Source organism: Aedes albopictus, chromosome 2 (assembly GCF_035046485.1).
Source record: "Aedes albopictus strain Foshan chromosome 2, AalbF5, whole genome shotgun sequence".
Lineage (NCBI taxonomy): Eukaryota > Metazoa > Arthropoda > Insecta > Diptera > Culicidae > Aedes > Aedes albopictus.
Window position 1 is genome coordinate 379,014,724 of NC_085137.1, and position 12,188 is coordinate 379,026,911.

The 12,188-nt window shown below is 35.9% G+C and overlaps 1 protein-coding gene across 14 annotated transcripts in view; it reads left to right on the forward strand.

Moving 5' to 3' along the window:
- The first annotated feature begins 3,133 nt into the window (after positions 1-3,133).
- Positions 3,134-12,188, forward strand: part of LOC109423129 (PDZ and LIM domain protein Zasp) — a 283,958-nt gene continuing 274,903 nt past the window's right edge. For 4 of the 14 annotated variants that reach the window (XM_062853041.1, XM_062853040.1, XM_062853046.1 and 1 more), the window contains exon 1: positions 3,135-3,430. The gene's annotated coding sequence lies outside the window, so the exon portion shown is untranslated. Of the gene's footprint in view, positions 3,431-12,188 lie in introns of all 14 variants that reach the window. The other 10 variants (XM_062853038.1, XM_062853042.1, XM_062853039.1 and 7 more) reach the window with 6 other exon arrangements.

A 12,188-nucleotide genomic window follows, 5' to 3' on the forward strand; every position in this document is an offset into this window, starting at 1 on the left:
ATAGAGGGTCGCTCGAATATTATGTTAAGTCTATTTTGTGAGCTTACGATATTGCAGTACACTAAAGATTAGCTGATGATTAGAGGAGCTGTCCAAACGCATGGGTGTATTGTTTTAAATGATTTTAGGCACTAAACGTATTAACACACTCGTTTGACGCTTCTAGACATATTTTTGGAAGAAAGCGTGCTTTAGTGAAAATACGGTAAACATGGCACCACTCTAAAGTCAAATGGGGACTGGATAACAAGTTGAATTTTTAGTTAAGCTTATGTGCACTCGATAACTTGCTTGACCCAATCTCACCCCCATTCTTAATATTGAGACATGGGTCGAAAATATTAAGTTTTTAAATAAAAAGAGCAACGATAGCCCGCTTTTTTCATTAGATCAACCAGGTAATACCTACAGCTAACCACTTATAAGAAAATTTATGGTTAGGTAATTGTGTTAAACATTACGAAGGAGAAATTTTTTCAGATTGATTTACTAGTAGTTTCATCATATAAGTTTAGCCACAAATTTAACAAAATCCGATTATTGGAAAAAATCTTATTCTGCATCATGACGTATAAAAACATCTCCCCTATGAAATAATATAAAGTTTTTAATATAAATAAGCGATAGTTATTGAGCTATTTCAAATTTTATGTTTCTCCGTTTTGACCCAATCTCACCCCCCAGACCCATTGTCACCCCCATCGACGGTACCAGTTGCGCGACAATGCGTAGTATCTAAGATTATCTAATTCCAAAGGATATCATACTTCATATTTTATCATATTCCATATTTTCAGGTTCAGCTTCTGAAATTAGCTGTGGGTCATTGAATGTACTGCCGTGTGCAGCATAGTTGTCCCATGTTAAAAGGGATTCCCATAGAACATGCTGCTCACGGCAGTGTAGTTATATCGAAATGACATTTTCAGCACTGTTGCTTATAAATACACTCATCAAATGTTTTCCTGAATATATTTTACGTCAATGTTGCCAAATGTACTAAACCTAAATAAAAAAAAATACTTTTGGCTTGTTAATTAGATTTCATACTAATGTTCTAGTAAAATGAAGATTTCTACAATAAATATTACATATTTGGCAGCACTTCTGTTCAGATAATGTTAAAATATATGAAATTTGTTTAGAACTGATGATCTCAATAGATACATTTGTTTAGTTCAACAGGTTATGCTAGCCATTTCGATAGACTCATAATTGATGAACTGCGAACTTTTTTTGCGAAATTTATTAACTGCATTTGATTTTATATGATACTTTATATGAAAAAAATAAATATTTTTTCTTAAAAACGCTATATCTCAGGAACGACGCAAATTACTTTGGGGAGTTAAGCTTTTTCGATTGAAAAACGTCTGATAAACACGATGGTATCATAATTTTTAAAATCAAAATATACGTTTTTTGAGAAAAATCGATTTTTAGTTTTAAAATAGAAAAATATGATATCTGGCAACACTGTATCAAAAAATAATATTTTTTCTGGATTCCCTGAACGATTTCCTTTAAAAAAGCCGATGGTCGAAAATGTGTAGGTGCAATCGTTTCAATTATAAAAATAAAAGAAAGAGAGGATAATTTTCATATCGGCCAAAACGAGGGGTGCTGCCACGGACCGAAGGGTGATCCGATCGGCACCAAAATTTGGATTTTTTCTTTTTCCATCTAAACAAATGTTTCAACCAAATTTGGTTCAAATCCGTGATGGTCGGTTGCAAGTTTTCACATTTTCTCGGTCACTTCATATGGAATGACCCATATATACTTTTGACGTAGATTTATTTATATATTATTATTTCTTTTGTGTATTTCAACGTTTGGTAATTCTACACTCGGAGTTATTTATTGCATTTTCGACGTTTTTTATTAGCGGTCATCCAAATATGACGTCCATGTATTAGGTATACGAAAAAGCGAGACAGAGTAGGGAGGGGGTCTCAAATTCCTGATAAATGATTGACGTCATGTTTGGATCACCCCTAACGTTTATTATGTTCTCGAAAATCAATTTTGATTTATTTATGCACTTTCTATTTGTTCATGGAAATTTGAGAGGAATCAGCCAAGGGCTGAAAGTCTCGTTAATAAAGACAATAATAATAATTTGTTCATGGAACATTTGTTGCTTAATGTTGCTTAAAATCCTATTTCTTGGGTTGCAGTTTTGGCAACCGATTGAGACCTAGACTTTTAATCGCGGAAACAAAACATTATTTGCCCCACCAAAAACATCAAACCATATCAGTCCATTGCAAGCGGCCCACATCAATTACCCTTATCAGCACTCCTATTCACAGTAGTTCAGGAGCATAACATTACTGACACTGACTACTTAAATGGTACCACGCTACATACTCCCTTTGTAGCCAAGAGTAAAGCAATAAGCTGAAACAGAGCTGCCGAACGGAAATTAGATTTTCCAGTCTTTTGTTTTGATTCACTCTTTCTGGCTGAGAAACGGTCTCCGGTCGCCTTGGCTCGCTCATAAAAATGCGCTTCCACAAACACCATATACCGACTTGTTTTCTTATCAGTTTCAGATCGTGCTCCGGCTTGAAACTGCGTCTCAGACGGTCGAATGGAGAGCCTCTCTCTTTGTCTCTCCTAATGCAACTGCATTTTTTTTATGTGTGGGTTGTTTTTTATGATTTGGTTTTTGCGTAGTTGGAACCAAATTATGAGCAAAAATTGAAACATGATAAAATGTATCATAAAGCATGTATTTCGAAAATTTTCTACAAATCATTTTTTATTTTGTTTCACGCTAAGACCACAGATTGGTCACATTATCATAAAAAATATTATTTTTAACTTGATTTCAGAGATAATTCAAGAAAAGCATATGTCTAGCACAGTTCTTAAGTCATCCTTCAAGTTTTCACGAGAAATTTGAACTAATGTGAAACTCGTATAGTCAAAAGGATATCGAGATAAAGTTCGTTAATTGTATTGCTACCAATCAATCATAAAGGGTTAAAGAGAGAACATACCGCTGGCAACACGGCTACCTCTCACAGCTCCGTCTTAAGCCGTTGCTTACTTCTTTGAGACACTCTCTCGTCGCTCGCTCACCCTATCGCATTGCATCACTGAACTACTGAGTCAAGACTGTAAGCAACCGGTGTGCGCTGTAGGCTCGAAGCATAGTTCTTCCGCACGGTGACTTCAGTCTTGTTTGCCTGCTTGTCTTGAAAGCATCGGTTGCGGAGTTTGTGCATTGTGCATATTGTAACGCTACGACGACGTTGAGTTTAACAACAGTACCGGTTGGTTGGAAATTCTTGTGCGATGGAAAAATTCTAAAAAAGTGACTTTATCAAACTAAACTGCGAAGAAGTTGATATCGTAAAAAAATAAATAAACCAAACAGTTCACGTAGGAGTGGTTCAAGTGCGTACCCTGGAGTGCTTAGGTTGGTGTTCTTAGGCGATGGGGTGTTTGCTGTTATTGTTAGTGTGAAAATGGCATGCAGTTCTGTTCTCGGTGGCAAGTGAACAGCAGAGCAGTGTGTATATACATGAGAGGTGGCGGCCCTCACAGACCGCGAAGAAAACATTAACGAATCCACGGTGGGGCGAGACTTGGCAGGCGCAGTTGTGTGTTTTTGCTTACTTGAAGCCAATTGGTGCTGAGTTGGTGCTTTCTTTTAATTTTAGCCTGAAACTGCGGTGAAAATTGATGGAATTGTTTTGGTTTCGGTGCCAGTTGGAAGTATAGAGTTACACGTGGGATCTTGGGGCGATTCTCAAGACACCAGATGAATGGGAGCTGATTTCAATCTTCTGAAGAGTATAAGTCGACTGGCAGCTAGGTATGGCCGTATCGTAAATTTGCATCTTTTTCTCTACTACTTGGTGTGATTTTCCAACAGGGAGGGCCTGGTTATAGAAATTTCCAATATCGGGGGAAATCAATCTGCACCTGAAAAATAGTTATCTTTTTTGATGATATTTTCAGAAGCGACCACGTTCTGGTTTACGTTATGAAATTAGTTTAAGCTTCATTTGAGTTTTGTTAAAAAAATATTTGTAAATAATTTTTGATAACATATTTTTAAGGAATAAAATTTGACAAATAAGTCGTATTATTCATTTCACGTGTTATTTGTAATGACAAACTGGAAATAATAAATAAGAAGTAAGAATTTAAGGTTTTACGACAGCGTTTTCATGCTTCGTCAAACTATTTCTTTTGAGGTTTTTTTCAGATGTGATTCAGAAAGTTTTTTAAGCAGAAGCTTTATTTATTGTTTAGTTGTGTAAAACAACTTTGTGGAAGAACACCATATTCTATGTCGTGAGATTAACTCCAAATTACGAAGTTACTACTCCAACTAACATTTTTGCTGCTCAAGAGTGGAACAAACCACTCTTAAACAATGTTCAGCTTAAGAAACTGTTTCTCAGCTCTGTTTCTAAGGTACTTTTTTTGTTCTAAATTGTTGAAAAAGTAGAGCAGAATTTTTGATAAAGAGTTTCGGCGAAAAACTGATGTACAGTCTCTTAGGAGTTCATGAAAAGAACAATGCTTGATGAAATGAAAAAGATACTGCGAGAATGAAAATATTACATTAACTCTTGAAGTGCTTATACAACACTGAGAAGCAGGATTTGTCCCAGTTGGACGTTACGCCAAAGAGATGGAGAAGAAGAAGAATAAAAATAACTGAAATATCAAATTCTGCTACTAAAACTGAAATATGGCCATAAACTCCTGAAATAGTACCAGAACAACCTAAAAATATGTTTAATGAAATCCTCACAATTGTGATATTGAATAAAAGAAAATCAGTAGCATGTGTTCAAGAATTTTCATAAGAACCCTGATTTCTAAAGAAAAAATGCCTCTGGATCTGCCATATAGTAAAGAATGCAAAACAATAATCTTAAAGAGCATCTAAATATGAGAGTGAATAGTAATTATTTTAGAAGAGCACACTATTGCCATTTCTGAAATTTTCGGGAAATACCTATTGGAAATTTTTGAAAATATCCCAGGATCAAGGTTTTTTTTTTTTTGGATCATGGAGTTTTTGACCCGTAAAATCATGCGCAAGACCCTAGATCTGAAGCCTGACTCTACTGCGAGCTTGGCAAACACTCAACACTAGATCAATGTATTCTTTTTTCTTTCAGAAGCCTTCTCAGTATGTCGGAAACCAGTCCATCCGTATTTCCTTTTTGTTTTTTTTTTAAGATTCTGGAAAGTCTTCCATTTTTCTCTATCATTAACAACTTTCTTCCAAAATTTTCATCAGAAATATTTTGAAAATATTGGATATTGATAAACAACTTTAATTTTATCCGTCAGATTTTGTAAAACATATTTTCCAAGATACACGTCTCATCTCTTTTTTGTCAGATAACCTGTGCTGTCATGGAAAAATCAGAACTGTTTACACAAGGTTTCCCGATTTCAGCGCCCTTATACTGGTTCGCCCCCTAGGAACATCGCGATTCGCGATTAATTGAGAATTATTCCGGGAAAATCTCTCCATACATATTATAATCTTTCACAAAATGTTTCTGTGATTATCGCAGATGTCCTTTCCGCTTGTTGAAATTTTTTTATTAGTTAAGCAAGCTCATTTCTTATTTTTTTGGAAATTCCTAAGGATGACCTTTTGGAACACCACCTGATATTCCTTTCGATTTTTTTAATTTATCAAAAATGCTCTGATATGTTTGCAGAAAGAAAATTTTCGTATGATTTCTTTTAGGAAGAATGCATCTAAGGATTCCTCTTAGCATCCCTGTTCGAGGATTGTTTTGAAAATTTTACCGGGGATTCCTCCAGAGATTCTTTCAGGAATTTTCCCTGGGACTTCTTCAGGAATTTCGTAAGAAATTTTTCAAAAGACTCATCTTGAAACTGGTCCACGAGGAATAGCAGAAACTCCTTCCGAAATTTCTCCAGCAATTCCTTAATGGATTCTATAGGAAATTCCTTCGGGGTCTCCAGTAAGCCTAGTGGTTAAGGCTATGGATCGCCAATTCGGAGACGGCGGGTTCGATTCCCGTTCCGGTCGGGAAAATTTCTCGACTCCCTGGGCATAGTGTATCATTGTGCTTGCCTCACAATATACTAATTCATGCAATGGCTGGCAAAGAAAGCCCTCCAATTAATAACTGTGGAAGTGCTCAAAGAACACTAAGTTGGAGAGAGGCAGGCCAAGTCCCTGTGGGGACGTAGAGCCACAAAGAAGAAGAAGAAGAAGAAGAAGAAGAAGAAGAAGAAGAAGAAGGAAATTTCTTCAAACATTTCTGCACAAAAAATGTCTCAATTTTTTCTAGGAGTTTTCCTTGAGACTTCTTCAGGAATATCTCCAAACGTTTCTTCAAAAAATTCAATTCCAGGTGATTTTTTTTCGATCAGATTCTTAGCTTAGCTTAGCTTAGCTTAGACTGACTGCACATATCTATGGTTGCTACTCCGTGATTGACTCGAACCAATGACAGTTGCACAATGAATCAACTGAATAATTGACTGGGAGTGGTCAACATTCTCACTGTGCACGCTTCAGAGGCTCTCTTTAACAGTACAATAACGGCGCCGGCCACGTCCTTGCAGTCAGGTTGGAAGAGTAAAGGAATGTTAATAGCAACCTTTGTTATGTGAAAGTTGGCGTTTACCGCACGTCTCCACCAAAAGCTGCAGGAAGGAGTGATTGTTAGTAGGGCAGGTATCGTTGGGTCAGGATTCACTTCGATAAGTAATATGACCTTTTGGAGTTGCAGTATGCCGTGCAAACTGCAGTGATGTTGTTCGCTTCACGCGGAAAGCAAACAACCAACCACCCTCGTCAGGTGATTGCTCAATATTGACTACAAATGAAGCAACAAAGTGCTATTGTTCACATCACGCGGAAAGCAAACAATCGACCACCCACGTCAGGTGATCGTTTAATATTTACTATTAAAGACGCGACAACACATACAAACTTAAGCGCTATTGCTCACTCCGCGCGGCAAGTAAACAATCAGCCACCTGCGTCAGGTGGACACTCAAGATTTACAACAAAAGACGTGTCAAAACATGCAATCTGATGCGCTATTGCTCGCTTCACGCGGAAAGCAAACAATTGACCACCCACGTAAGGTGATCGCTCAATATTTATTCATAAAAATACTTGCAACAAATATACATGGACAGATACATAGAAAAATAGTATGTCGTTAAGAGATTGCACAAAAGAAATGAAATGCAATAAAAAGAAGAGATAGTTTGTAAAATGCCATCTCGAACAGTGACAAAATGGAACAAAAATCCAAGTCGACACTCATGGTGACGAACTATACAAAGTCAATGAAAAAATATTTGAAAAGAGGATATTATAAATATATGCTATAAAATTGTATTAATATAATAATTGATGTAGAATCCATAGAAAGAGAATAACAAGGAACAAACTCACCGGATGATCGCCTGCCATCAATCGAACCAAAAATGCGAAACGAAAAAAAAAATCGGAGCACCGAAGGCAACACGCGTGGAATCCGGCCTCCAGTTGCCGAGCCGTCGCTACACACACTGACTGAAGCCGGGTCTTCTTCCTCTGCCATCAACCGTACCAAAAAGCGCAAAAAGCAAATGGAAAAAAACTAAATCGGAGCACCGAAGCCAACGCGCGCGCAAATCTGGCCTCCAGCTGCCGGGCCGTCACTACACACACTCATGATTTTTTTTCGATCAGATCCAGAGATTTATTAATAAATTTCTCTAAGGTTTTCCTATAGAAAGTAAGATTTATTCCAGAAACTTTCCAGAAATTATAGCTTGACTTCCTCCAGAGCATCGATTAGGTATTACTCCATTTTTTAAGGGATTTTTCGGGCATTTATTTGGATTTTATTTTTAAAAAATCTCAAGAGATTCTAGTGGAAGTTCTTTCAGAGGTTTGTCTAATAGTTTCTTCAGGTATTTTTGTCCAGATATTCCTCCAAAAAAAATTACAAGAATTTCTTTTCAGAGTTTCCATAGGCATCTCCAGGAGTTTCTTTAACCATCCTCCAGGAATTTCACAGGCACTCCTTCAGCTATTTCTTTAACAATTCTTGAGTAATTTCTATATGATTTCTGGAAGAACTCTGAAAGATCCCAGCAGGAATTCTTCTTCTTCTCCTTCTCCTTCTATTTCTTCTTCTTCTTCTTCTTTTTCTTCTTCTTCTGAACAAATACTGTAGGTATCAATAGGATATTCAAGGAGATAGTTTTGATGGAAGCACAAGAGCAAATAAAAATAGTCCATGAAGGAATTTCTACAGGAATCACTAAATGAATCTTTTAAAAAAAAATATTGGAGAAACCCTAGAAAAATTTCCGAAGCCATTGCTGTAGGATCTATGAAGGAATTTTTCGAAAAATTTCTGAAAAATTCCATGGAAGAACTTTTGAATACTTTTTTTAGTTTTATTATTGTGTATTTTAACTTATGCTACACTATTGAGTACATCTGTTGCTGGAGTTCCAGAATAAATGCCTAAAATTTTGAAACAATCTCTGGAAGCAAGCATATTATTTCAAAGTTATTTCAGAAGGAATCCCAGCATAAATTTTGGAAAGAAAACCTAAAAAAAATTCAAGAAATCTTCAGTAGAATATCCCTGTTGAAATATTAGGAAGTACATTCGAAGGAATCCCATGAATATACTGACAGCAATCCTTGGGGGAATTTTATCGAACTTTCTGGAGAAATACCAGGAAAAACTTTTCGGAAAACCGTTGGTGTAATTCCTTAAAAAAATTGAGGGATTTTTAGAAAATTCCTGAAGAAATCCTTCTTATTATATTATTGAAGGAATTTCTGAAAGTATACCTGTAGAAATTGGTGGACGAATTTTTGAAAAAAATCTCTCAAAATAGAAGAAAAAACGCAAAGATAAACTTCAGCAAAGATCCATTGAAAAAAAAAAACTCTTAAGATATTTCTTAAGGAATTTCCGTAGAAACTCCTTGGAAACATTTTTGAATAAAATTCTTCAAGAATTCGTGAAATAATTATTGGAGTTAGTAGTAATGTAAGAATATTTGGAGGAATACCTGCAGGACTTTCTGGATGAATCCCCGAAAGTTTTTGGACACATTTATGTCGGAATTTTCAACGTTATCCCTAGAGCAATTCTTGGACAAATCACGGGTGGATTAAAGAAATATTTAAATGAATTTCTGAAGGGATATTTGTAAAGTTTCCTGAAGAAACAACTGGAGAGCCTATTGAAGAATTTTTGAAGCGATATCTAAAGAAATCCGTGTTGAAAATTCTGAAGAAATCTCCAATGATTCTCTGAAATGAATCCCTAGAAGAATTTATAAAGTAATTCTTGGTGGAATTTCATAAGGAGTCCATAAAAATCTACCAAGAAAAACTTTTGGAGAAATTTCTGTTGAAATTCACCAGTGAATATCTGAAGTAAACCCGGGTAAAAGTTCTTGAAAAAAAAATGTGGGGGATCCACATTTTTTAATGCATTCCTGGAAAAATTCATAGAGAAATTCTAAGAGGTACACATGAAAGAAATCCTGGAGGAATTTCTGGGAACATACAAAGAGTAATATCCGGGTGAATTACTGATAAAATCTCTGTGGGAATCTCTGCAGCAATCTCTGCAAGAATGCTTCCAGCTTTTCCGTAAGAATCCTCCTGAAAATCTCTGAGAGACGCTGTGGAAAAAAATCTGAAGAAATCCTTGCAGCAATTCCCGGAAAAGAAATGTATTGAGGGAATTTCCAAAGGAATGTGAAAATATTTTGAGAATTTTCTTAATGATCTGTTGTAGGAGTTCTGAATTTTTGATCCTCAATTTATCCGTAAATGATTTTCTAAAACATAATCCAAGGAGTGTTTTTGAAAAAGTTCATGGAAGAATTTCTATATAAATGCTTTAGAAAATTTCTGAATCCTCCATGAAAAAAAGTAAATTAATCCGTAGATAAATTTCTAAAACAATCTATGCAAGATTTGTTTAAGGGAATTCTTGAAGTAGTTTTCAAAGGAATCCATGCAACATTTTAAGAAGCTAACCTTACAAGACTTTCTTGAGGGACTCTTGGGAAAATTTCTGTAGAACATTCTAAAGTCTGTGGGAATCCCTGGAACATTTTGTGAAAGAATTTCTGACTGTTTTTTTTTAGAATTTCCTGAATAATTTCTTAAAAAAAGACACTACCCCGTCTTAAGTCAGAGGCTGCACAGACTGAACATTACATACACGAGACAACGGACAGCACACATAACACCCAGTGGTCCAATTGCGAATTTTCCGTTTGACGAAAAAATTTCCCCGCTGGAGCGGGAATCGAACCCGCACTCCGAGGCTTACGAAACACCTAGACGACTGACGCCGCTAACCGCACGGCCACGAAGCCCCCAGAAGTTAATAATTGAATTTGTAATAAAAGACATGGGAGATTTTTCTAAAAGATGCCTCGAAAAACATTGTTAAGGAACCCCCAGGGCAGTATAGGAATCAATACAGAAAATGCCTGAATGGATCCCACACTTAAAAAAGAGTCCCTGGTGGAATTTCTAAAAAAAAAAAATCAGGAAGATTTTCTAACAGAAATTGTGAAACTTCTTTAGTGGAATTTCTGGCAAAAATTGAAATTGCTAGGGAATTTTTGGTGAAATCCTTGAAGGAATTCAAAACATAAACTCATTACAATTTTTTAAAGGAACTTGTCAATCATTTTCTAAAAAAAATACAATAATTCTTAAGGCACCGCTGAAAGTTTTTTTTAACAGAATCTTTGTGGGAAGTTCTGAAGGTCTTCAAAAATTTCTGCAGCTATCTCTGAACGATTTTTTGAAAGAACCGCTGGAGGAATTTCTGCTCAAATTCATGAATTTGTTTTTCTTTTGAAAAATATGGAGAAATTTCAGAAGTAAATCATACAATATGCTTTGGAACAATTCTATGTCGAATTTGTAGAATATGAGGAATTTTTTTAATAAATCCCTGAAAACAAAAATCCGTATAAACCATTGGAAATTTATTTAAAAGAACCCGTGAGGAAATTTCTGTTCCAATGCTCGGACGAGTTTGAGAAAGATTTTTCTAGAAAGATTTTTTAGAAAAATTTCTGAAGAAATTTTTGGTTATCCAACACATTCTCTAAACGAATCCCTAGATAAATTTCTGAATAAATATCCAGAGAAATTTCTGAAGCAATCCCTGGACGAATTTCTCAAACAATCTGTGAAATTATTTGTGAAGAATCATGGTGGAATTGGTGAAGCAATTCTTGCCAGATTTCGTAAAAGAATTCTTTGGGACACTTCTGGAGAAACACATAGAAGATTTTCTTGAATAATCTGCAACATGATCATTTTATTTGGGAAGTTTTCGTCTTAGACCGTCATAATAAAGTTGAAAATTCTAGGTATTTAACACCGCTGAATTGCAACAGAAGGCGACCGGGCAGATAGCGGTACAAATCTGTATTACTCGTACAGAAAGATCGTTCGGCAAATATAGATCTATCAAGTGTTTGCCAAGATTTCCTGAATTTCCGAAGGCTTTCTTTGAGGAATTTCAGAAGGGATTCCTGGAGGAATTCTGAAGCAATTCGTTAAGGAATTCCAGGGTAATTCTTCGGAGACATTTTCAAAGGAATTCCTGAGGATATTTCTGAACTGACATATTCAATTGTAAAGTATAATGGATACAAAGTTTACTATATTTCGATAAATTAATGACTTTATTTATAATTCGATTACCAGAAGGAAGATTCATCTAAAACTGCATCATCCTGCGTAAACATAGCGATCATCAAGGAAATATTTGGTTTAGTCGACAAATTACAAACGAAATAAGGAAAAATAAGAAACTTTTCATCAATCATTATCCTCTTTTATCCTGACGTTATACTGAAAATTAACAGTTTATGTCTTTGACTTTTTAAAACAACTTGGGTCCACTGTCTCATACGAAGTAACCTAAATATACTCCTATGACCACCATCTACATGTAAGCATAAACCCCAACAGTAAACTGCGCGCCAACCTTCATTCAAAATCACACCACGCCACCCAACTGTGTCCATACATCGTCCCCGTAGTGTCACGTCCTGACTAATCATCTCGCCACCAAATTGGTGTTGGTGAAAACTCTGCTCGGGTCGCAACATTTTCGTACGCCTTTCGGCGAATTTTCCCCACGATCGGGAAAATT